The sequence below is a fragment of the Elephas maximus genome, chromosome 11 (genome assembly GCF_024166365.1).
Source record: "Elephas maximus indicus isolate mEleMax1 chromosome 11, mEleMax1 primary haplotype, whole genome shotgun sequence".
In the NCBI taxonomy this organism is placed as follows: domain Eukaryota; kingdom Metazoa; phylum Chordata; class Mammalia; order Proboscidea; family Elephantidae; genus Elephas; species Elephas maximus.
Window position 1 is genome coordinate 40984840 of NC_064829.1, and position 25042 is coordinate 41009881.

At 38.0% G+C, this 25042-nt stretch overlaps 1 protein-coding gene across 1 annotated transcript in view; it reads right to left on the reverse strand.

Annotated features, from left to right (window-relative positions):
* CCDC178 (coiled-coil domain containing 178) overlaps positions 1-21898 on the reverse strand; it is a 548199-nt gene extending 526301 nt beyond the window's left edge. Inside the window, exon 1 of the mRNA XM_049901613.1 lies at positions 21835-21898. The gene's annotated coding sequence lies outside the window, so the exon portion shown is untranslated. The remainder of the gene's footprint in view (positions 1-21834) is intronic.
* Between the last annotated feature and the right edge of the window lie 3144 nt (positions 21899-25042).

A 25042-nucleotide genomic window follows, 5' to 3' on the forward strand; every position in this document is an offset into this window, starting at 1 on the left:
CAAAATCATTTATTAAGCATGATATAGAAAGAACCCATGAAATGTGTAGGAGACTAGACTGAATTACTTTCTAAAATACTTTCCCATTTCAGTGCTCTACAATATTTGATTTTATTCTGCCATTCATTCATCAATTTAGTTTTTATCTTGCTTATGTCACTGTGCTACTTGTTGAGGGCACAAAGATGAATAAGATGTAATCGATGCCCCCAATGTAGTCACCAATTTAATTATACATTTTTAGTAATTCCAAGGAATTTTAATACAGGACCTAGAAGTTACATGTCCAGGGGACAATAAAAGCATTTCTGCCACTCCTTGCCTCTTTAATGTACCATCTGTCATCAAAATAAACCTTAAAGTTCCATCCTGTCATTCCTTTGCACATTCTTTGCCTTTTCTTAAGTCCTTATCTAACGTAAAATCTCCTTTTACTTCTAATCCTACAACAAATTTACTCACTCCTTCTCCCTGTACTTTCTCATCAGTTCATTAGCATACTGCACTTCTTACATTGTCTCTTAATTGTGTCATTGTGTGTTTTTCCCACTGAATTATGAAATCTGAGAGGACAAGGGTTTTAAAGCGATAGGTTGCTAATGGTGGCGTCGTGGTTAAAAGCTACGGCTGCTAACCAAAGGGTTGGCAGTTCAAATCCACCAGGCACTCCTTGGAAACTCTATGGGGCAGTTCTATGCTGTCCTATAGGGTCGCTATGAGTTGGAATCGACTCGACGGCACTGGGTTTGGCTTTTTTGGTTTTTAGGTTGCTAATTAATCAAAAGGTGGCAGTCTACTTCTGTAGATTTCAGCCTTGGAAACTCTGTGGGCAGTTCTCCTTTGTCCTATGGGGTTTCTATGAGTTGGGACTGACTCAACAGCAATGAGTTTGTTTTTTATTTTTGTACCATCAAAGCCCAACAGAGTAAGCGATCAAAAAATTTTTCAATTATAGTAAATAAGAATGGGAAAACTGGAAAAATTTGCAATACAGAAAATCAAAGTTTGAGTTATTTTTTACAAAACAAAGGAAAATAATCTATATTTACACATATTAACAATGAGCTTTAAAGACTGTTAAGATTTGTTAATAAAGTGAGGCAACATAACATTTCCTTAAACATAGAAAACATTCATGTTTACAATAAGGTATAGGTCAATATTCCAATCACATATTTTGAGGAAAGTGTCCAAATTTTCAATACGGAATTATTATGACCCTTTCACGGCAACCAATTCTTAAATTATTTCTAAAAACAACGAAGAAAATATGTATGTCAAATACAGCACAAACAATAAAAACAGACAGTAATACTGAGTATACATTTAACAAATACTGACTTTCATTTTTGCAGAAGTTCCAAATTTTTAAAAAAGCTATTTTAGAAAATTATTAATATGACACAACATTAATAGAAGACAAAAATAAATCCTACCTTGAAAGTTGCTTTCACAAAGGACATATATTTTTTCTAATCTTTTCCTTTTTCATTATAAAATAATTGTTTTGTGACAACTCTGAAGATATTGCAAAACAGAACAGAAATTCATGAAAAGGCAAAGCATTGTACATCCTTACTGTATACAGCAATAATAATTTCTGTTATACATCTTTAAACTTTATTCCTATGATTCCTAATTTATTTTTCTTTGATGAAGTTCCATTGACTTTATATTATGTCTGTATTACAACCAATGGATTAGAGTTGAATACAATATTACATTTCATGGTTATACTAAACTGCCAACCACATCTTCAGAAGATTAAATGTCATCTTTCTCATACAAATCAAATTAGAACTGAGTCAGTTTTTACACATATATTCATGAAGATATCTCATATTGTATTCAGAATTTCTCTGAATAAAGATGAGCTTTTCACTTTCTGGTAGTTACTTGAGATTTAAAGAATGACAAGTAATTCAAATCAGCTTTCATGATGTTAAATTATTTCATAGGTCAATATCATGTATTAAATTATTTCACCTCTGAGTCATATCAAACAATTTTACAGTGAGCATACTGAGAAACATTTACATTTGCTTACAAAATGTATTTATATTATTCCTGTTAAATCACTGATCTAAAATATATACCAACAAATCCTTGTAGATTTACAGTTTCAAAATTCTTACGAAAAAATAATTTGTTAATTAAAAATACTATGTCATTTTACTACTAGATAGCCCTTGCTCCTAAGGAAATGTGCCTTTTATTTTATTTTTATTTTTTAGAATGTCGGTAAGTACTTGCTTGGTACTTCTGCCTACTTCTGCTAGATATTTTAGCAAAATAAGAAAATTATAAGAAATGACCCCTAACCTCCATGAAGTTTCTATTTATTTTAAGATATTAGTAAATCATGAAATGTCTAGAGAGTCATGACCCAAGAAAAACAAAAATGATAGCTTGCACATAAGACATACCATGTATTCATCTACTTTTCACAGGGATATATGATGTAGGTACCGTTATTGGCCCCATTTTACAAAGCAGACCCTGAAACACTGAGAGGTTAAGCAACTTGCCAGGGTCCTGCAAAGCCAGATTAAAGCCCCAGAGTTTGTTACCCAGGGGCTTCTATAAACCAAAACTAAACTCGTTGCCGTCGAGTTGACTCTAACTCATAGTGACCCTACAGGACAGAGTAGAACTGCCCCACAGGGTTTCCAAGGAAGGCTAGTGGATTCAAACCTCTGACCCTTTGGTTAACAGCCAAGCTCACTCCTATACTCTCACTCAAATAGAGACCTGGGAAGTATTAGAGCCTGTGTTTCTAGGGTCAAACAAAAGTAAGATTTGAAACCTTTAATGTGTTACTGGTTTGCAGTAATTCTTTAAAATGGTAATAAAATGTGTAGTACTTTACAATAAATTTTAAAAACATAAGGCTGGTTTGAATGTAATCAGGTAAGATGGTTACAAAGCAGAGGATATGTTTGATGCTGTAGGATTAGTATCAAAATTAAATAGATTAAAAGCCTAAATTTAAAAGATTCAAAAAAAAAAAAACCCTAGAGAGAACTGCTTATATGAGAAAGGCCTGTTTGAGCTTAACACCAAATCTACAAAAAGATTTAGAAATATGATTCCATAAAAATTCAAAGATATTCAACTATAGAAAGATCATTCAAATCAGGAAGAGACACTTAAAATGTGTGAAACAAGGAGTTTTTGGTTTAATATATAAATAGAAAAAGCTGATAAGAAAAATAAAAAGAAATATATAACTGGAAAAGATGGATAAAGGATTTGGGGCTAGCAAGTCATACGGAAACACACACACACTTCAAATTAATATAGGGAAAGAGCTCAGTCTTCAGTAATCAATAACGAAACCTTTTTACAGAAATTATTATAGGAAACTAGAGGAGGAAAAATCTCATCATATACAAATATAGTAAACAAAAAACCAAACTTATTGCCATCGAGCTGATTCCGACTCATAGGACAGAGTAGAACTGCCCCATGGGATTTCTAAGGAGCACCTGGTGGATTCCAACTGTTGATCTTTTGGTTAGCAGCCGTAGCTCTTAACCACTATGCCACCAGGGTTTCCAGAAATAGCAGAGAGAGCAGAGACATGTAAACTACAAAATAATGACATATAAAGCAGTAACGTATTCATGTTGTGAATGGAGATATCACTTGGATCCTATTGGGGAGAGAAAATAACATAACATAAACATGGTCCTCTGACAAAAGAAACAATAAAATTCAAAAAAAAGGGGGTTATCTCTCTTAATTCAGGGAACCAGCATTAATGAAATGGAAAATGTAATGAAAAATTACTTTTACCTGGGAATTATTTTTATTTAAGTAACTATGTTGTAAATTATTTATCTTCACTAATCATTAAAACTAGAGGATATGAAATACTTGGAACCCAGGGAACCAAAGAACAACTTGTTAACAAAAGGGAACCTAAGCTTCAAATTGCTTTAGAGGTAGATTGTATGTGCTGTGTTTTTTAACCATTCCGTGTAAAAACGTAAGCAACTTCTTGCTGTAAAATTATTTTCTCTACCAACTAAAATGTAAACTTTGTGTTCTTCAACTTTTTTTCCCTAAATTTTATTATGTTGTTGTTGTTGAGGATATATACCGTGAAACATACACCAATTCAACAGTTTCTACATGTACGATTTAGTGACATTGATTACATTCTTCGAGTTGTGCAATGATTCTTAGCCTTTTTTTCTATTATTTTTACTATGGAATCTTAGATGATGGTTTACAGAACAAACTAGCTTCTCCTTAAACAGTACACATATTGTTTTATGACATTGGTTAACAACCCCAGGACATGTCAACACACTCCCTTCTCAACCTTGGATTCCCTATTGCCAGCTTTCCTGTCCCTCCCGCCTTCTAATCCTTGCCCCTGGGCTGGTGTGCCCCTTAAGTATCATTTTGTTTTATTGGCCTGTCTAATCTTTGGAGGAAGGGTTGACCTCAAGAGTGACCTCGTTACTGAGCTAAAAGGGTGTCCGAGAGCCATACTCTCAGGATTTCTCCAGGTTCTGTCAGGCCAGTAAATATGGTTTTTTTTTTTGTGAGTTAAAATTTTGTTCTACATTTTTCTCCAGCTCTGTCCAGGACACTCTACTGTGATCCATGTTGGAGCAGTCAGCGGTGGTAGCCAGGCACCACAGAGTTGTACTGGACTCAGTCTGGTGGAGGCCGCGGTAGTCGTGGTCCATTAGTCCTTTGGACTAATCTTCCCCTTGTATCTTTAGTTTTCTTCATTTTCCCTTGCACCCAAATGGGTGAGACCAGTAGGGTATCTTAGATGGCCACTCACAAGCTTTTAAGACCCCAGATGCTACTCACAAAAGTAGAATGTAGAACATCTTCTTTATAAACAATGTTATGCCAATTGAGCTAGATGTTCCCGAGACCATGGTCCCCACAGCCCTCAACCCAGCAATTCAGTCTCTCAGGGTGTTTGGATGTGTCTATGGAGCTTCCATGACCTTGCCTTGTACAAGTTGTGCTAGTTTCGCCAGTGTTGTGTACTGTCTTACCCTTCCTCAAAGTTACGACTTATCTATTGTCTACTTGGTGTTTTTCCACCTCACCTCTCCCCTCCCTCATAACCATCAAAGATTGTTTCTTTTGTGTGTAAACTTTTTATGAATTTTTATAGTAGTGGTCTCACAATAGTTGTCCTTTTGTGATTGCCTTATTTCACTCAGCACACTGCCCTCCAGATTCATCCATGTTGTGAGGTGCTTCACATATTCATCATTGTTCTTTATCATTGTGTATGGTCCATATGTACCATAGTTTGTTTGTCCTTTCATCTGTTGATGGGCATCTAGGTTGTTTCTATCTTTTTGCTATTGTGAACAATGCTGCAGTGAACATGGGTGTGTATATGTCTATTCATGTGACAACTCTTATTTCTCTAGGATATATTCCTAGGAGTGGGGTTACTAGATCATATGGTATTTCTATTTCTAGCTTTTTAAGGAAGCGCCATATCATTTTCCAAAATGGTTTTATCACTTTGCATTCCCACCAGCAGTGCATAAGACTTCCAATCTCCCTACAGCCTCTCTGACATATGTTATTTTCTGTTTTTTTTTATTCATGTCAGTAATGCCAGGGTGAGATAGTATCTCATTGTGGTTTTGATTTGCATTTCTCTAATGGCTTTTTTTTTTTTAATGGCTAGTGATTGTGAGCATTTCCTCATGAGTCTGTTAGACGCTTGAATGTCTTCTTCAATGAAGTGTCTGTTCATTTCCTTTGCCCATTTTTTAATTGGATTATTTGTCTTTTTGTTGTAGAGGTGTTGGATTTTCCTATAGATTTTAGAGATTAGACCTTTGTCTAACTTGTAATAGCCAAAAATTTTTCCCAGTATGGAGTTTCTCCTTTTACTCTTTTGGTGAAGTCTTTTGATGAGCATGTTTAATTTTTAGAAGATCCCAGTTATCTACCTTATTTTCTGGAGTTTGTGTGTTGTTAGTTATGGTTTGTTTCACGTTAATGTTGTGTATTAGGGCCTCTAGTGTTGATCCTATTTACAGTTTTTGGCTTTATATTTAGGTCTTTGATCCATTTTGAATTAGTTTTTCTGTATGGTGTGAGGTATGGGTCCTGTTTCATTTTTTTTGCTAGACATTCAGTTTTATAGGCATCATTTGTTTAAAAGACAGTCTTTTCCCCACTTGATGGACTTTGGGCCCTTGTGTGTTCTTCAACATTTTTGATATATGTTTGATAATTTTGAGACATAATAATGTACAGCTACTATCAAAGATAATATCAGTTTATAAATTGAATTTATTTTAACCACTTTAGGTATGTTTGCCCTTACAAAGAATTCTCTGCCAAAAAGCTCAGCCTTTTATTTTTTTCAAAACTAAAAAAATGCGAGAGTATCTTTACTTGAATAAAATAAAAGCCGGCTTCTGATAACTTCTAAACTTAAACACAATGAATGTATTATGGAGTTTATTCACTCCTAGACAATATTTTTTTTTTGTATCAATGTATAATTGTTCATCAGCAGTAAGTACAATATTAAATACAAAATGAAGCTTGTTCATTAAATATTATTTTATAACTATTTTGAATCATATTTTGGAATTGTGACAGAGACAATGTTACGTGTTCATCACATCATTTCTTCCTCGCGGGCATGCAGGAAAACCATATTTGCCAACTTGCCTTGAACACAAATTCAGAACTCTGTAACTTGACTTCTGGCCAATGAAATGTGGAGAACACCTTGTCCTTAAAAACAATTCATTTTCTCCTTCAGCCCTCTGTTCCTTTCCATGATAACCTTGGAAGCCATGTTGTCTAGACCGTACGGTTACAATGGGAGAAGCCGGACCCCTGGACCGCCACTTAGAAAAAAACCTTTCAAGGAAAGCTCTTTTATCCCTATCACTGTGACATCATCAAAATAGAGACCTTTGTTTTGTTAAGCTGCTGTGATTTTGAAATTTTTACATAGTATTATAGCCCAACCTATTCCAATAGAAAGTTGCACTATTAAATTAACTGAACAAAAAAATTGATCAGTAGTTTAAAAAACATAATTTTTTCAAAATAGAAAAGAGCAATAATTATGGAAATAATGATTCATTAACCTCAAAACGGAAACCCTGGTGGCGTAGTGTTTAAGTGCTACGGCTGCTAACCAAAGGGCTGGCAGCTCGAATCCATCAGGCGCTCCTTGGAAACTCTACAGTGCAGTTCTACTCTGTCCTATAGGGTCACTATGAGTCGGAATCGACTCAACGGCACTGGGTTGGTTTTTTTTTTTTTTTTTTTTTTAACCTCAAAACCAAAACAATCAAGTTCACAGAAAGTGAAACATAAACCATACAAAATCACATTGGTGATTAAGTTCCAGTACAGCTCCAGCAATTTACTTTCAGAATATCATCATTTACCACGCTAATATATTTTTACTTTAATTTATAAAGTGAAGGGTTATTTAGAAGTGTGATAAACATTTTGTTTTTAAAAGCAGTTTGCTTTTAAAGCATATTTTAGGTAAATAATCGTTCTCAACAGCTTCCGAAGAGTAGAGATATACCTTACGCCAAACGATTTCACTATGTTCTCAAGGTATTCAGTTTCCATGCTCTACGACTATATTGTTAAATGTATAACCACTTGTACTTGGGGAAGGTCTATGTTGAAAGCTAAGAAAGCTCTCCTGAGTAGGAAGCATTTACACATTTCTCTGAGATATCTGAATGACAGAAGTTCTCAATTATGGATATAATGATTTCTATAATTTTATATTTGAATAGAATAACATGATTTTTCCAAGAAACAAGTTCATATAGCATTATTTCCCATTTTATTATTTGCAAATTCACTGTCTTCTAGTCAATTCTGACTCATAACAACCCTATAGGACAGAGTAGAACTGCCTCATAGGGTTTCCAAGGCTGTAAATCTTTACAGAAGCAGACTGCCACTTCTTTCTCCTGCAGAGCTATTGATAGGTTCAAAGCACCAACCTTTCGGTTAGCAGCCAAACACTTTAACCACTGCTCCACCAGAGCTCCATTATTTACATACTACCCATATAATTTTGCTATGTTCATATACTTCCTAGTCTATTGAGTCAACTTACACTAATTCACATTTTAATATGTATACAACATAAAAGGTTCTCTGCTAGTCATATTTTTACTACATATTAAAATGAACATATAGCCATTGTAATAAAAATTATCATATATGAATATTATAATAAAGGATGGTTAGATTCCAGGTGATCAATACTCCCCAAAACATACTATATTTATTAAAATATTATTATATATGATAAATCTATTAAAGTATTAATTTTTGGTGTTCTCACCATATGTTCCCCCAATCCATCTACTCCCATTTTGATCTGGTAACAAGACTCTGTAGTTCTTTGTCTCAAGGTTTTTGGCCAGGAGAATAGCAGTAGTCTGAAGCCTCTATGATCTTTAGTTCACGGGGTGCCCTGAAGAAGAATGGTGGATCAGTGAGGTCAGTAGAAATATTCCCCAAGGCCTGGTAAGAGAGGAAGTCTGTGAGTCCGAGACGGCTATGGTAGCAGCCAGGTATGACCAGGCCTCAGGGTGAATGGCTGCTGAGAGAGGCTGTATCACCGGCATGTGAACTCCCAACCAGCACTCACCCTCCCATACCCTGGGGGGATCATCAAGGCAGCAGAGATGTGTAATCTAAGAGGTCTATGAAAAGTCTGGTGGCCAACTCATAGTAGAACAGATAAACATGGCGGGAGTGTGCTCTGGTACATCGAAAGACCCCAGAAATTTGGCACAACTAGTTTGGTTGGATGTGGAGAAGGACACAAGGTGATGCCAAGACTGACTGAAATTAAATTATCCACTGAACTGGTGAGATGGGGACACAGAGTTGGAAGTCGGTTGATTTAAAGAAAATGTTAAGATGTAGTATTGATTACACAACTGAGTTTCTGGATTAAGATCCATGTCTGCTACACCAGAAACATATATTGCTAACAGAACCCAACCACCTTTTAGTAGAGGTTTTCTAAGGGAACTATAAAACCAAAACCAAGCCTGTTACTGTCGAATTAATTCTGATTCATGGCGACCCTATGTATTACAGAGTAGAACTGCTCCATAGGGTTTTCTTGGCTGTAATCTATAGAAGTAGATCACCACATATTTCTTCCGTGGTGCTGCTGGGTAGGTTTGAACTGCCAAACTTTAGGTTAGTGGTTGAGTACAAACTGTTTGCACCACCCAGAGACCTAAAGGAACTATAAGTTTCACTTTAGTATGACAGTAATGTATTTCTCCAGCCCAAGTTTCAGAATTAAGCCCTCCTGACCTTGTCCCATAAACACACAGACACAAAGTCCCACCAATACTTCAAGGTGCACAAACTAATAAGGGCTCTTTCTCCTAATTTTATACACTCTAGGTCTCCCAGCAACAACAACAAAAAAAAACTCCCTTTCAAGAAACATTCTTTAGAGGAACACCTCTAGTAACCCTAGGGAAGGACTGAAGCCAGAAATGGAGGAAGCATTATCTCCACGCTATGTCCATATATGGATCATTCATGACACTTAGTAAGGGAAACTATACAAAATATTCTATAAAATTACATGTCTGTGATCACTGATTTAATGACTTTTTAAAAAAGTGTCAACAAGCAGCTGCCTTGAATCTTTCAAATTTATTGTCTATTAAAAAACTAAATGTTGACAACTCAGTTACATTGATTAATGTGGTATTATGGTAAATAAAATATGACCTTCTTAGAGGTTTATCTGTTGCCTTTTTAGGAAACACTCTGATATTATCACCTATTCAGAGGTTATAGTTGAATAATGAAAAAAATTATTCAGTGTTAACATTAGGCTAGAAATTTTGACAATACTCACCAAGATCTGTTGATCGTGTAATGCAACAGTCTTCATTCTGCTGGTCATTTTTATAAACCTCATAGGGTTTAAAGGTTGGACAACCTCAGGGAAATCCTGAGTTTTCCCACAAAGGATATTACTAAAATTACCTACGGCTGATTTTTCCATTACAGAGAGATCTCTCTATATTGGCATGGAGTCTCCAGAGTATATCAGATTTTTATTCATCCTGATTCCCTAAATGATCTTCCGTGAAATGGGAACTACTGAATTAATACAAAGCGTATGTTGCTAAATAGGAAAGAATTCTAGTTCATGTGAGCTACCAAGGTAAAATTTAATAAAAATGGAATGACTAACTCTCCCTTAGATATGACCTCAGCAAAAGGTTATGTTTTTTGTTTGTTTTGTTTTGTTTTTCTTTTTCCTAGAAGTCTTCAAACACTAAATTGAAAACAGGTAGTTCAGTGCTGTCACCCCCCTGTCACCAACTATACACTCGCTGTCCCTCTTTTTTCATTTTTTACCAGAGCCCAGTGTGACATCTAAAAGGAAGTAATATAAAAAAAAGGAAGTAATATAGGAGACTGAAAATAATAAGAAAGCAAAGAATAAGGTGAAGTTTGCCAACGAAGCTTTATTTCCCTCTGACTACAGCTTTAAGCTATTAGTTGAGAAAATTTAATAAAATACTGAGGTTTCCTATTACATGTCTCATTCTAAACAATAATGTAGCTTAATAGCTTCCCACTCCATGATTGGTAAATTATTCAAGAGTAGTTATGCCAATTTTTTAATGGAAAAGGTATACTTTTCTATACATTTTTAAAAAGAAAATCAAAATGAATGCTAATCTGGGGTTATCATTATGCCACAGTGGGGGAAAAAAAAAGTAAGTAATACTTTCATTGATTATTCTATTTTTGAAAGACTTTTAGGTATAACCATTTAAAAAAAAAATAACCATTTTAAAAAAAACATTTAGATGTTCTTCAATTCCTATGATTTAGAAAAGATCTCTTTACAAGCAATATATAGTTTATTTTTCTAGGAATTGTACAATTTCGAATATTAAATGATTTAAATTATTATTTTTCCCCTTTAACAATTTTTATACAAATTGTTCTGGGCCTTTGGTTACAACTTTCACAATGCGTCAGCGTTCTCATTATTTCCATTCTGTTTGTTCTCTTTCCATTGATATAGTTTCCCTTCCCCTCCTTGCCTTCTCATTTTTGCTTTTGGGTAACTTTTTACCATTTGGTCTCATACAGTCAATTGCTTAAGGGAGCACATTACTCATGGGTGATATTGTTATTTTATAAGCCAATCTATTATTTGGCTTAAAGGAGATCTGCAGAAACAGCTTCAATTCCAAGTTCAAAGGGTGTTTTAGGGCGATAATCTCAGGGGTTCCTCTAGTCTTTATTGGTCCAGTTGGCCTGGCCTTTTTCTAGGAATTTGAGTTTTGTTCTACATTTTTCTCCCATTCTATTCGGGACTTTCTATCATGTCTCTGGTCAGAATGGTCGGTAGTGGTAGGTGGGGACCATCTAGTTCTTCCAGACTCAGGTCTGAAGAGGCTGTGGTTCATGTGGACTATTAGTCCCATGGACTAGTTTCTTCTTTGAGCCTTGACTTCCTCCGTACTCTTTTGCTCCACATCTTACATGGCCACTCACAAGCTTTTAAGGCCCCAGACATTACTCACCAAACTTGGATGTAGAACATTATCTCTGAGCTATGTTACGACAATTGACTAAGCTATCCCCCGAGACTATGGTCCCAAGCCCCTGTCACCCAGTAAATTAGTCCTGCAAGTTGTTTGGGTATGTCTAGGAAACCTCCATAACTGTGCCTCCTATGTGGTTTGTTATATATGTGGCTATTTATGCAGCACACACAAACGTGTGTATACATGTGCCTACAGATACACCTATAAATGATTTAAACTGTTAATGTTCAATATAGAAATAAAAATCAATCCAATAGTATAGCCAGTGAGAAATATTCAATTACACTGGAAAATTAACCTTTCCACTAATTTGCTATTGTTCTTAAATTGTCAGTTAACAGAAACAGCTTTTGTTTGGTGCAAAACAAACCAAAGATATAAATAAAAATAAATAATAAAAACCCCCAGTAAGAAATCTATGCTTAGTGAAATAACAGACAAATAGAGTGCAAATGTGTAGCCATCTGGAGAATAAGAAAATCAAAAGTAATAAAGAGCATTAGGAATTTATTACAAAGAAATTATGCCAAGAGCTTCTGATAGCAGCTTTCTATGGAAATATTCAAATTAATGGGTAAAGAAATACATTATATGCTACATATTTGGACCCTATTGGTATAATTTTATACATGATCTCATGGCATAATATTTGCTAACTAATCTAAATTAGTTTGGCTATAAACGCTGTCATACTGATTGAAAATTTGCTAGCATACCCCAAACAGGCAGTTAGAGTGAATGACACAAATTGAGTTATCTAGAGCCAGAGGGGTATGATATTGGGTCATCTTTGACACTATAGTACAGAATTCAAAGAAATTAATAAATCTGAAAGCAATTGAGATATCATGCAGATACAAAAATGAGGGGAGCAGGAGGGAAGAAATAATGAAATCTAAATAGGTCAAAGAAACAAGTAAAAGTTCATTATCACCATGCTTCAGGGGAGTACACAGTAGGATTTGAAATAGCTCCTATCTTCATCACAAGTATCATTTTGACAATACCATACCCATTTGTTACTTCAAAATCTAGATATGAGAAGAGGAAGAGAAAAAAAAATGATTTAAAATATTCTTTCCCACTGTCTTAATCAACACTTTAAAAATATCACCCAAATTTCAATATTTCAGAAATCAAATTCCATTACCAGTTGGCATTTCCTGCTGCATCTTAGAATGTAAAAACTATATGTTTTATTTCTCTTTGAATCCACAGTGCCTGGCAAGCACTGGGTGGTCAGAAGTATTTCTTAAATAGATTTACTGAACTCTGAGAAAGATCTCCAGAATTTGAGTTTGAAATAGTGATGACAAATGAGCAGAAAACATTTTTTAGTTTATTCAATTTCAAAGTTAATTAAATATGAAAAAGGCAATTTTTTAGAGTGGTACAGCCCTATACCATAATCACTAAAAAAAAAAACCAAAAAACTAAACCCACTGCCATTGAGTCAATTCCGACTCATAGCGACCCTATAGGACAAAGTAGAACGGCCCCCATAGGGTTCCCAAGGGGTGCCTGGTGGTTTTGAACTGTGGACCTTTTGGTTAGTAGCTGTAGTTCTCAATCATTATGCCACCGGGGTTCCCCCATGACCACTAGCCATATTTAAACCTAAATTTAGATATTTAAATAAATCAAGACATTTTAAAAAATTAAATACAAAAATAACAAATTCAATTCCTTGAATGTACTCGGCCACTTTCAAGTACTCAACAGCCACATGTAGCTAGTGGCTACTGTATTATAGAATATTTCCATGATTGCAGAAAAGTCTTTTGGACAATGCTGTTCTAGAGCATGTGAGCAACACATTGTCATTTTCCCTAATTATTTTCCAAGCTCTATATTAATTTATTCATTCAAAAACGTACATTGAATATACATTATATGTGAGATACTGAAAATACAAAAATAAATGAGGTCCAATAGAACGACATTAGTGAACAGACATTCACAATACAAAAACATGGGTAAGTGCTACATCGTGGAAGGCTTATGGGAGGGATGCGTAACTACAGGCAAAAAGCAATCAAAAAGAAAACTGCTGAAGACATCAAGGTAAACATTTTTAAATTAAGCCAGAGGAAGTAGGAATGGAGAGGAGGAGAAAGAGCCAAGTGGTATTAAGAGGCAGAAACAGCATGATTTGTGAGCATTTGGATGCGCTGAGTAACAAGAGAAGGAAGAACATAGAATAACTCCCAAGTTTCTGTCATGGAAGAATGAATAAATGGTTCTGCCACTGGGTTCTACATTGGGTCTATATGAGGAGGAACACATAGAGGATAGAGGATAGGTGACCAGCTTAACTTTACATACAGCAGCTTTTTAATGGTGATGATATGTTTGTCCAGTATTCATGAGAAAGTTCAAGACTAGAGACAGAGTTTTGGGAATTATCAGCGCAGAGCTGGTATTTGGATGGGATCACACAACAACAGCAGCAGCAACAGCAAAGGCATATTGATGATAAAAAGCCAAGAAAAATTAACATTAAAAATTTCTAGAAAGACTGCAGGAAAAACAGAGGTGAATGGATCATAGAAGCCAAGGGAAAGGAGTTTCAAGAAGGAAACACCTGCCTCAAGAGCTTCAAAAAAGTCACGCAGGATTAAAAAAAAAATAAATAATATATATATATACATATACGAGGTTAAAAAATAAATATCTATTTATTTATTTTGAAATGGATATATATAGAACAAATATATATACATCCATTTAATTTGGCAACAGGTGATGGTAACCTTAACACAACCATTTCTCTTAACTGAAGGCGATAAAATTTAGGTAGCAAGAAGGCCTAAAAAGAATGAGGGGGGAAGAACCAAAGACATAAACAGACCACTCTTTCCAGAAATTGAGAGGATACAGGGTGGAAAGAGCTAAACATAAAATGAGATATAGATTCAACAGAGGATATTTAGTTGTTTGCTGCTTTCAATGTGGGAAAAATTTGAGCATTTAATATAAAACTTGTTCTGTTCATAGGTTATGCATATCACGGGTTCATCTCAGGTGGTCTGGATTGATTACATCTTATCTCCAGAGCTACTGACCCTTGGCCAACACTGTGAGATGCAGTAGCTAAAGATAAATGATGCTCTATAACCATGGGTCTGTGAGTTGTTTCAGAGAAGGATGTATCAGCCTGCCAGCACTGTTTAGTAATAATAATTGGATTAATAATTGCACCTAATTTCAGTGGAGCCGGTGGAGGGGGCAGGGCTGTTCCCAACAATAAAGGCTGATCACATAGAATGTATAAGAGATCTCTACCATGAGTGGATTTGGGCTATTGAGGTGCTTCAGCTGCATACCAGTCATTACAGACCTGGAGACCAAGAGCACTTGTGAGGCCCAGAGTGGGGAGAACAAGGCAACCCATGCCTGAGATCTCTGGATCCTTTTCAATATGTACCTTTCTTTTGTTCTTGCTGTGCTATATCCTTTGCCTGTAATAAAGCTGTTATGAGAGTATAAATTGAGTAAACTGATGTCCTTAAGCACTGGAACACTTAAGATGATTAAGGTGTATTTAACACAACCTGACATAACTTTACTAGCAAAAGTACTCAACTTTTTCAGCTGTCACAAGTATAATTTCTCAGCTCAACAATTTTGATTCCTGGGGATAGTTATTTTTTTTCTCTAGAAAAAGATAATAATAATAAAATCCCATTTGCTATTAGTTGCCTTCCAGTCGATTATGACTCATGGAAACTCCATGTGTGCCCAGTAGAACTGCTCCCTAGGTTTTCAAAACTGTGACCTTTCAGAAGCGGATCACCAGGTCTATCTTCCCAAGGTACCTCTGGGTGGGTCGAACCACAAACTTTTCTGCTTATAGTCAAGTGCTTAACCAAGTACACCATCCAGGGACTCCTAAGTCCCATTTACACAAAATAAATTTTTTTAATAGAAAACAATTTGCTCTAGTTTGTCTATGAAATATCTTACTAACCATCAGATAGGAATATTCAGATAACTAATTTTCCATATAAAGTATTTGACTAGTGCCCATGAAGATAAGCAATCCATTTCAGGTACTCAGGTGCTCTTTGTGATGATCTTTCAACTTTTTTCCAACCACTTTGTCTCCCCTCCACCTTTGCTACCTGATTTAACATCCCTGGGCATCTGAAAGTACATTCATTTTATTGGTTTGTGGTTAAATGTAAAGTTTTACTAGCATGCTAAGGAATATTGAGCTTTCAGTTTCAACAGAAAGGTTTTTTAATTTCCTCTGTTCACACAAAGAACCTACAAGTACTCTGAAAAAGAGGTCAGAAAGCAGGATTTATAGATAGATCCAAACTAAGGTGAAATAGAGTGACATAATGGTGAAAACAGAAGCTTATCAGGCAGTTTAATAGTGTCAAAGGTGGGATTAAATTCCAGGTGAGCCCTTTACTAGCTTGGGAAGGGTAATTAACGTATTTGAGCTTCAGTTTTCTTCTCTAGAAAATGGCGGAAATAATAATACTTCATAGTGTTATTGTGAAGTAAGATAATGGATGTAAACTGTTTAGTCCAGTGACCAGCATATAGCAAGAGCTTAGTAAATGGTAGTGATTTAAATTCAGTGAACTAGGGCTCATTAACAAGTTATATATTCGTGAATAGATTACTTAACCTACCCAAATTTCTCTATATCTCAGTTCCTAAAATGAGGGTAAATTACCTAACTGAAATTTATCTAACTGAACTTGGATGAACACTGGGAGGCCAAATATACAGACAATGACCAGGCCATATATGACGGTAGAACTCTGACCCACAACCCTGACAGCAACCAGCCCCAGAAGCCAAAGCACAACCACTGTAGCAATTAGCCCAGTATGGTCAGGACTTGGTCAGCAACTGACACCTTACCTGAATTTCCCATCCTCTGCTTCCAACTCAGGATCAACCAATGAATGACAAGTATCCTCCCCAAGACAATGACAAGCGCAGTTTCGTTAGTGTCCTAGAAATACCACAATGGATGGCTTCAACAAAGAGAAATTTATTCTTTCACGGTCTAGTAGGCTACAAGGTCAAATTCAGGGTATCAGCTCCAGGGGGAGGCTCTCTCTTTCTGTTGGCTCTGAAGGAAGGTCCTTCTCATCAATCTTCCTTTGGACTAGGAGCTTCTCTGAGCAGGAACCCCAGGTCCAAAGGATACACTCTGCTCCTGGTGCTGCTTTCTTGGTGGTATAGGTCCCCCCTCTCTGCTCACTTTCCTTTCCTTTTATCTCTTATAAGATAAAAGGTAGTACAGGCCATACCCCAGGGAAGCTCCCATTACATTGGATCAGGGATGTGACCTTAGTAAGGGTGTTACAATCCCACCCCAATCCTCTTTAACATAATCTAATCTTGCTTCATTAACCACAAACAGAGATTAGAATTTACAATAATAGGAAAATTACAATCACAAAATGGAGAACCACCACACAATACTGTGAATCATGGCCTAATCGAGTTGACACATATTTTGGGGGGACACAATTCAATCCATGACAGCCTACCTCCACTTTCCTCATGCCAACAACCTCCAATCAGAGCATACCTGAAGCTTTCTCTTTTTTCACCACCTTTGAGTTTCTGTGGATATAGTCCCTGCAAATACAATGCACTTACTTTGCAAATGAAATTGTAAATACTCTGCACACCAGGCGGACTATATCTTGATATTCCAGATGACTCCTCTGTAATCAAGTTTGGTCTGCTCTGGATATACCTTTGTCTTCCTTATATTTGATTCATACCTCAGATAAAGATCTTCATAGCCCACGTGCCATTCTGTGGGCTAAAACTTCTGCTGACAGAGGAAAAATAACTGGAGCAAAGACTATTAAAGTCCGGATTTGCTGTTGAGTGCAGCTGAGTCAATTCGGACTCACAGAGAACCTACAGAGTACAACTTCCCCATACAGTTTCCAAGCCTGTAATCTTTCCTCCCTCAGAGTGGCTGGTGGGTTCAAACAGCCAACCTTTTGGTTAGCAGCTGAGCACTCAACCACTGCACCACCAGGGCTCCTTAATATCCATGTAGATCCTAGCAAACCATTACCTAAACTTCTCCAGTATGTCTTGAAGCCAGAACCAAAGAAATGGCTCAAACCCAAAGATCAAGGCCTTACATCCAAAGATCTTCTCATTCCACACTAGTCCTTGTAATACACCCATCCTTTAAGTAAAGAAAACAAATGATTGAGGATACTGGTTTGTTCAAGACCTCAGGGCCACCAACAAAATAATTATCCCTCAATAACTGCCAGCTTCCCTAAATATTGATCCCGGCTTCCAACTCAAGACCAACCAGAGAAAGCCAAACCAATCACTGAGGATGCCCTGCTTCTAGTTAGCCCACCTCTAGTTTCCTCCTGACAACAACCTCCATATTTGAGTCTTCCCCCTTTCTCAGTAGAAAGCTTTCCCACTCCCTTGCCTGCCTTTGAAAACATAAGTAATAATGGCTGACATCCTTGCTGTAGCCAGCTCTGACTAAATAGCCTCTGCCCGTTCTCATTTGGGTAATCATCATTTCCACAGCATTGTAACTAATTTAAAAATGTAATATCAATTTCAAAATGTTACATATATTTTATTAGTATTATTACTGTGCAGAAAACAGATATGATGACATCATGGCTATTAAGGCTCACCCATACAACCATCTGCTTATGGACATAAGGCACCAGGCACATAATCCAAATGCTTATAAAATGATCAATCCAGTTCTCTCCCTACATCATTCCCAAAACACTTATTCTTCAACTACGTTGACTATTCCAGCTTCTTGATCACTCTGTGTTATAGAAACAAGTCAAAAACAGTCTCTGCAACTCATCAGACATGAAAGGGACTGGACAGTGGGTAGGTGAGAGATGCTGATGAAGAGTGAGCTAATTATATCAAGTGGTCACTTGAGACTGTGTTGGCATCTCCTGTCTGGAGGGGGGATGGGAGGATAGAGAGAGCTGGAAGCTGGCAAAATTGTCACAAAAGGAGAGACTGGAAGGGCTGACTCATTAGGGGGAGAGCAAGTGGGAGCACGGAGTAAGGTGTATATAAACTTATATGTGACAGTCTGACTTGATTTGTAAACGTTCACTTGAAGCTCAATAAAAGTTAATTAAAAAAAACAGTCTCTGTGTATTGGCCACAGGTTGTTTACTTCTTCATAGCAAGCTGAGGCCCATTAATGCAAAAAGCCCACTGGTACCAAATTCAAATTTACACACATTTAGTTGTTTTAAAAATAGCCAAAATAAGCATATTTTTAAGCCACTTAGGGCCTGTCTGTTTCACATGCCCTGTGAAAATGCACCAACATCTGCTAATCCTAAAAAAAAAAAATTAATCCTAGGTAAGATAAAACCCTGTAGTTTTAAGAGCCCAAAAGTGCCCTAATGGCACAGTGGTTAAGCACTCAAATGCTAACCAAAAGGTTGGTGGTTCGAATCTATCAGCTGCTCCAGGGAAGAAGGATGTAGCAGTCTGCTTCTGAAAAGATTCCAAACCAAAAACCAAACCTGTTGCCATCTAGTTGATTCCGACTCACAGTGACCCTATAGGACACAGTAGAACCGCTCCATAGGGTTTCCAAGGCTGTAATCTTTATGGAAGCAGTCCACCACATCTCTCTTTCACAGAGAGGTTGGTGGGTTGGAACTGCCAGCCATTCAACTTAGTAGCTTAGCACTTAATTAACTACTGTGCCCTCATGGTTCCTTCCCCACTTTGATGGAGGAGGTTGTCATCCAAACACACATAAGCTCCCGCTTCCCTGGGGGCCTTCATGCCCTTCTCACCTTCTGGTGGCTCCCTGCACCACTTCCCTCTGGAAGACCTCTTGTGTTGGGGGACCACCCTTCACATGCAGCTATTAATGCTTCAGTCCCAATAAATATCTGGTGTAGTGCTATCTCAGGGCCATATCTCTTTTCTTGATCAGCCCCAAATTCTCTCAAATCCACTACACTCCACTTTACCCTCTTTATCATATATCATTTTCCTTTCCATTTTGTCTGGACTCCAGCATTTTAAGAATTTTCTAGCCAATATCCTCATTAGCCTTCAGTTCCATATGCCTATATAAACTCAAGGTAGACAAATATTATTTTTATTTTTTTCCCAGAAACTCTCCTTCCTTTGAAACAAATAGGGCCCTTCTTTTGAGAAATTGTTCTCCCACTCCATCATATGGTTCAACAAAATGCTACCAATAACATATCGTCATTCCCAACATGAACGCTCTAAGGACAGGCAGATGAACAAACTGGGGCCAAGGAGAGTACTTCCCAGGGCTTTTTCTTTTTTTTTTTCCTGAATATTCTTCTTAGATGCAAGCTTGATAATTTTTGAGTCTGGAGGTTTTGGAAGTGATGGTGGTAGCCTGGTGGGATAAGCCAGTGTGAGAATGAAGTCTATATCCAAAGTGAAGACTAAAGAAGAGTGTATGCAAATATGACTCACCGCTATGGAGAAATGAAAATGAGTCTGAAGTTAGGACAGAGAAGAGAAGGCTGGCTTGTGAAAGAGAGCTCTGACACTCACCAACAAAATGGAACCAAACCCAGGGACAATGGGTAAACCAACATTCCAATTCAAATTTTTGGCAGTTCTGGAAATTAACCAGATATGGTTCATAATAAAGCCTTAAAAATACAACAATAAAATGAGAAGCATTGCATACTCAAGATAGAAATGCACTCTTGTTGTTAGTTGCTTTGAGTTGATTCCAACTCATGGTGACCCCATGTGTGCAGAGTAGGGCTGCTCCATAGGGTCTCCAAGGCTGTCATCTTTTGGAAGCCGATTGCCGGGCCTGTCTTCCCAGGTGCCTCTGGGTGCGTCCAAACCTCCAACTTTTCAGCTAGTAGTCAAGCACATAACCATTTGTGCCACACAGGGACTCCTAGAAATGCGCTAGCTTCACATAAATGTCTAGATAATAATTCAACATCAACAAAGCAGAGGGTCAGTGGAAAAGAGGAAGGCCCTCACCGAGATGGATTGACACAGTGGCTGCAACAATGGGTAAGGACTGCGAGGATGGCGTGGACTGGGCAGTGTTTCCTTCTGTGATACATAGGGTCGCTATGAGTCAGAACCAACTCAATGGCACCTAACAACAGCAATAACCAAAAGAGCTAAAAATCCTTAATAATGTTGGATGTGTCTTGCAATTAACCATTCGTCTCTGAATTTTTAAATTTGGTAAGTGGTATCCTAAACCTATTGGCCCAGCAGGACCAATTAAAAAAAGACTCTATCTATACAATGCCAAGGTGTCTTAAAAAAGCTACATATGGGTCAAAATGCCCAGAGAAAAAGAGTAGACAATCCAGAGATAATGATAACCTAATGAGAGTGAGAAGCTACCAAGTCAATACATGAGTATTTACTGAGCAGCTGGTGACTGCAGAGAAAGAAACAACAGAAAATGCTTTCAACTGGGAGTCAGGAGACCCAAAGTCTCCTAGGTCTGAAGCCTGCTAATTCTCTGACGTTGGTCAAGTCACTTCTCTGCTCCGAGCCTCACCTTCCTCATCTGTGGACCGGAGGCATTTGAATGGATCGTCTCCTGTGGGGTTTCATAGAGCAGAAAAAAAAAAAAAAAGAGCATTGCCGTGGAGTCGATTCCAACTCATAGTAACCCTATAGGACAGAGTAGAGCTGCCCCATAGGGTTTCTATGGAGAGCCTGGTGGAGTCAAACCACCAACCTTTTGGTTAGCAGAGGAACTCGTTACCACTACACCACCAGGGTTTCTGGAGCAAATAAAGAAGCACAGAATTCCCAGCCTCCCCCCTAGTAAAATTGCTCAGTATTTGAGTTGACTTGAAAAATGAAATATCAAAAGAAGACATAAAGAACAATCGAAACGAATAATACATGAGCCACCACAAGGCGGCCTTATAAGCAAAACAAATGGTAGAAATAATCATTTAAGAAGGATAATAAGGTCCTAGGATGCAGCTGTAGACAACGTGAAGTACAGCTGGGCGGCCAGTGGAGGGAGACTTTCCGTCCCTTCTCCAGCCGTTGGGATTTTTCTCAAACTCGAGGAGAGCGAGCCCCTCGGAAAGAGCGACTAACAGGGATAATGAACACGAATGGAGTATAACCTGGCCGGGGCGGTCCCGGGTGCAGGGGTCAGGGTGCTGCAGACGGGCGGTCAGGGAGTGGGCGCCGCCCACTGCGCCCCGGTCCCAACGCGACTCACCGGCTCTTCGCGTCTCCTTGCGCAGGCCCCGCTTGCCCACCCGCTTTGTCCGCAGCGGCGGCGGCCGACGCCAGAGTCCGTTACCCGGTGTCCAGGCAACCGCGACGGCGGCGACGTGGGGAGCAGGGCCTCGGCCAGCCGGGCCTCCCTGCTCGCGCTGTCTGGGGCTCCCGGGGCGCAGGGCCGGCCCAGCCGCCTTCACTGCGTTTCCACTCAGGCCTGAGCGTCTGGGGCTCCGCGTTCCAGGCCTTCGCCCGCCCGCACGGCCGCCTCTCAGCTCCTTTTCCTTTCTTTTCTGCCCACATTGCCCCGCCAGACTCCTCATTTTCCTCATTATCAGCGAGAGAAAGGGTAGGAACAAGTCAAGCCAGGTTCTTACCGCTGTAAGATTAGAATAAAACAGAAGCACAGACTTTATTAAGCAGGAAAACAGCAGGAGTCTCAAAATGAGATTTCTGAGGTTGTAAATATCCTACGATCATTATCACTTGCTCTCTTTGGTTGACCCTTAGGACGATACAAGGAGAAAGATAAACGTGACAAAGTTCAGTTTGGTTTTGTTGTTGATTCTAAGGTGGCTTTAGTATTGAGAAACCTGAACAAACAGGGAAGAAAGGAAAACTTTTCTTTGAGGTTGGGGGTTGGAGTGGGGCAAGTGATGAATTCAAACCATTTGTCCAAGGGTCTGTATCTGATATAAACAACTTCTGGAGCATTGGCCAGCCTCCTCACAAAAATGTTAAGTAGAGACCAGACTTAACGGTCTGACTGAGACTTGAGGAACCAGAAGACATGGCCCCCGGCTCTCAGGTAACCCAGAACTAAAATCATTCTCAAAGCCAGCTCTTCAGACAAAGATTAGACTGGACTATAAGACATAGAACGGTACTTGCGGAGAGTGTGCTTCTTAGTTCAAGTAGATAAAAAAAAAAATTTTTTTTTTTTTTACATGAGACTAAATGGGCAGCTCCTGCCCCCAGGTAAGATGAGAAAGCAGAAAGGTACAGGAGCTGGCTGAATGGACCTGGAAATCTTGTGTGAAAAGGAGGAGTGTGCTGACATAGGGATAGCAACTAGGGTCACATAACAATGTGTGTATAAATTTTTGTATGAGAAACTAACTTGAGCTGTAAACTTACATTTAAAGCACAATTAAAAAAAAATACTAGGTGGCACAAAATATATTATCTAAACTTTGCTCTTCAATGAATATACACTGTGTTCCAAAGTAGGCTTCTGAGAAAGACAGTTGGGCCTTACTATTCTCAGCAACTGCCTTCTTATGTGAAAACAAGCACTGGAGGAAACTGAATGTGGTTAAAAACATGGGACCAGGATAAAGATTAGCACTCTGACCCAGACAGATGATATTTGTAGGCAGCACTGGTAATGGACAGCTGCCAGCACAGGTTAAATCTATTACCTTAAGGGACAGTTCAGTTAGTAATCCTTTCTAATGGGAAGAAATGGAAATCAGCAAGGCCATAACCTGGAATAAGATCCTTTCAGCCAAAGATGAAAAAGAGAAAGCAATGATAGGCAAAGTGGAGAAAGGTCTTAATCTTAATATATGCAGAAGGAAAGCTGTATTTTTAATTAGAAAATAGTTTCCAGAATGCACTGTCCCCTCTTCCATCTACCTCCATTCATTATTTAAATTTGATTGGTTAGCAATACAATGTTAAATTATAAACCAAATGAACTGTTTGTATACCAGCAAATATATATTCATAAGAGTTCAAAATATCTGAATGAGTATATTAAAACAATGCGTGGCTCTTTCTCGTAAAACAAAACCTTACCTACAAGCAACGTCATTCTTGACAACTTTCTCTTAATAAATTAGAACTTACTGATTGCAATTACTATATGATAGGCAGAATTCTAAAATGCCTACCTATGTGGTAGGCAGAATTCTAAGATGGCCCTCAAGATCCCTACTTATTGGTGTGCACACCTTGCATAATCCTCAGGACTGTGAATATGATGAATTGTGCTCCCATGCTTAGTTTATGTTACACAGTTGACTTTAAAAAGAGAAATTAGGGTGAGTCTGACCTAAGGCACTGGACTTCTCCTGGAGTCAGAAATTCGAAACATCAGAAGGAGTTGATGCAAGGGAGATTCTTCACCATCAGCTTTGAAGATGGAGGGGGCCACTGGGGAGGCAATGTGGGTAGTTACTAATGTCCGTCATTGAAAATGGACTGAGCTGACAGCCAGTAACAAAACAGGGACTTCAGTCCTACGACCACCGGTCACTACATACCGCCAACAACCTGAATGAACTTGGAAGAGGACACTGAGCTCCAGATGAGAATACGTGCAGCAAACCCCTTGATTTCAGCCTTGTGCGACCCTGAGCAGACAACCCAGCAGACCTCACCCATACTTCAGATCTACAGAATATGAGCTAATAAATGAATGTTGTTTTACGCTGCTACATTTGTGATAATTTGTTATGCAGCAACATAAAACTAATACACCTATTAACTTACTTCAAATACACAAAAATGGAAAATTTTATATAGATACAGGGGTGACTCAAGAAACCCAGTGCAGGATTATAGCTGAACTCGGATAGGATGGGATTCATATGTGCAAAGTCACCAGAATTCTGGATCTCATCTTTGACCCTCTCTATTTATCTGCAGCCCTGCTTTCTCCTTGCCTCAGGCTACACATCTGACAGAAGAGCTGGACTCTAATTAAATTGACTTATCTAGGTCCAAATCCCATGCCTCAGTCCAGGAAAACTCATTGGCTCAGTAGTGCACATGGACAGAATCATAAAGTATCGATTGAGTATCCCTTCCTGTTTGAGAAAGGCAATCAAAGGTGTCCTCAGGAATTGAGCAGACACTTCAGAAGGTGCCACTATATTCCATATGACATATAAAAAAAGGCTGCCATACAGCCCTCCATTCAGACCCAGGAGGATCTGGCAAAATTGCTAAGTAATTACATAGAATCACAAACAAACAAAAACTTCACCTCCTTCTCACTTTCATTATAAACAATATGGTAGAATCTAAAAAACTACCACTGAAAATTGTCCAGAAATATTAAATCAAATGTAATAAACATTTTTAAATGTATCACTGAGTGCCTGAGTGCTCAAGAAAGTAAGGGAAGTTACCAAAAGCAAAAAACAGAGACTAAGCTAAAATTCAGACTTAGGTGTTAAAAAGAATTCTGAGTCTCATCT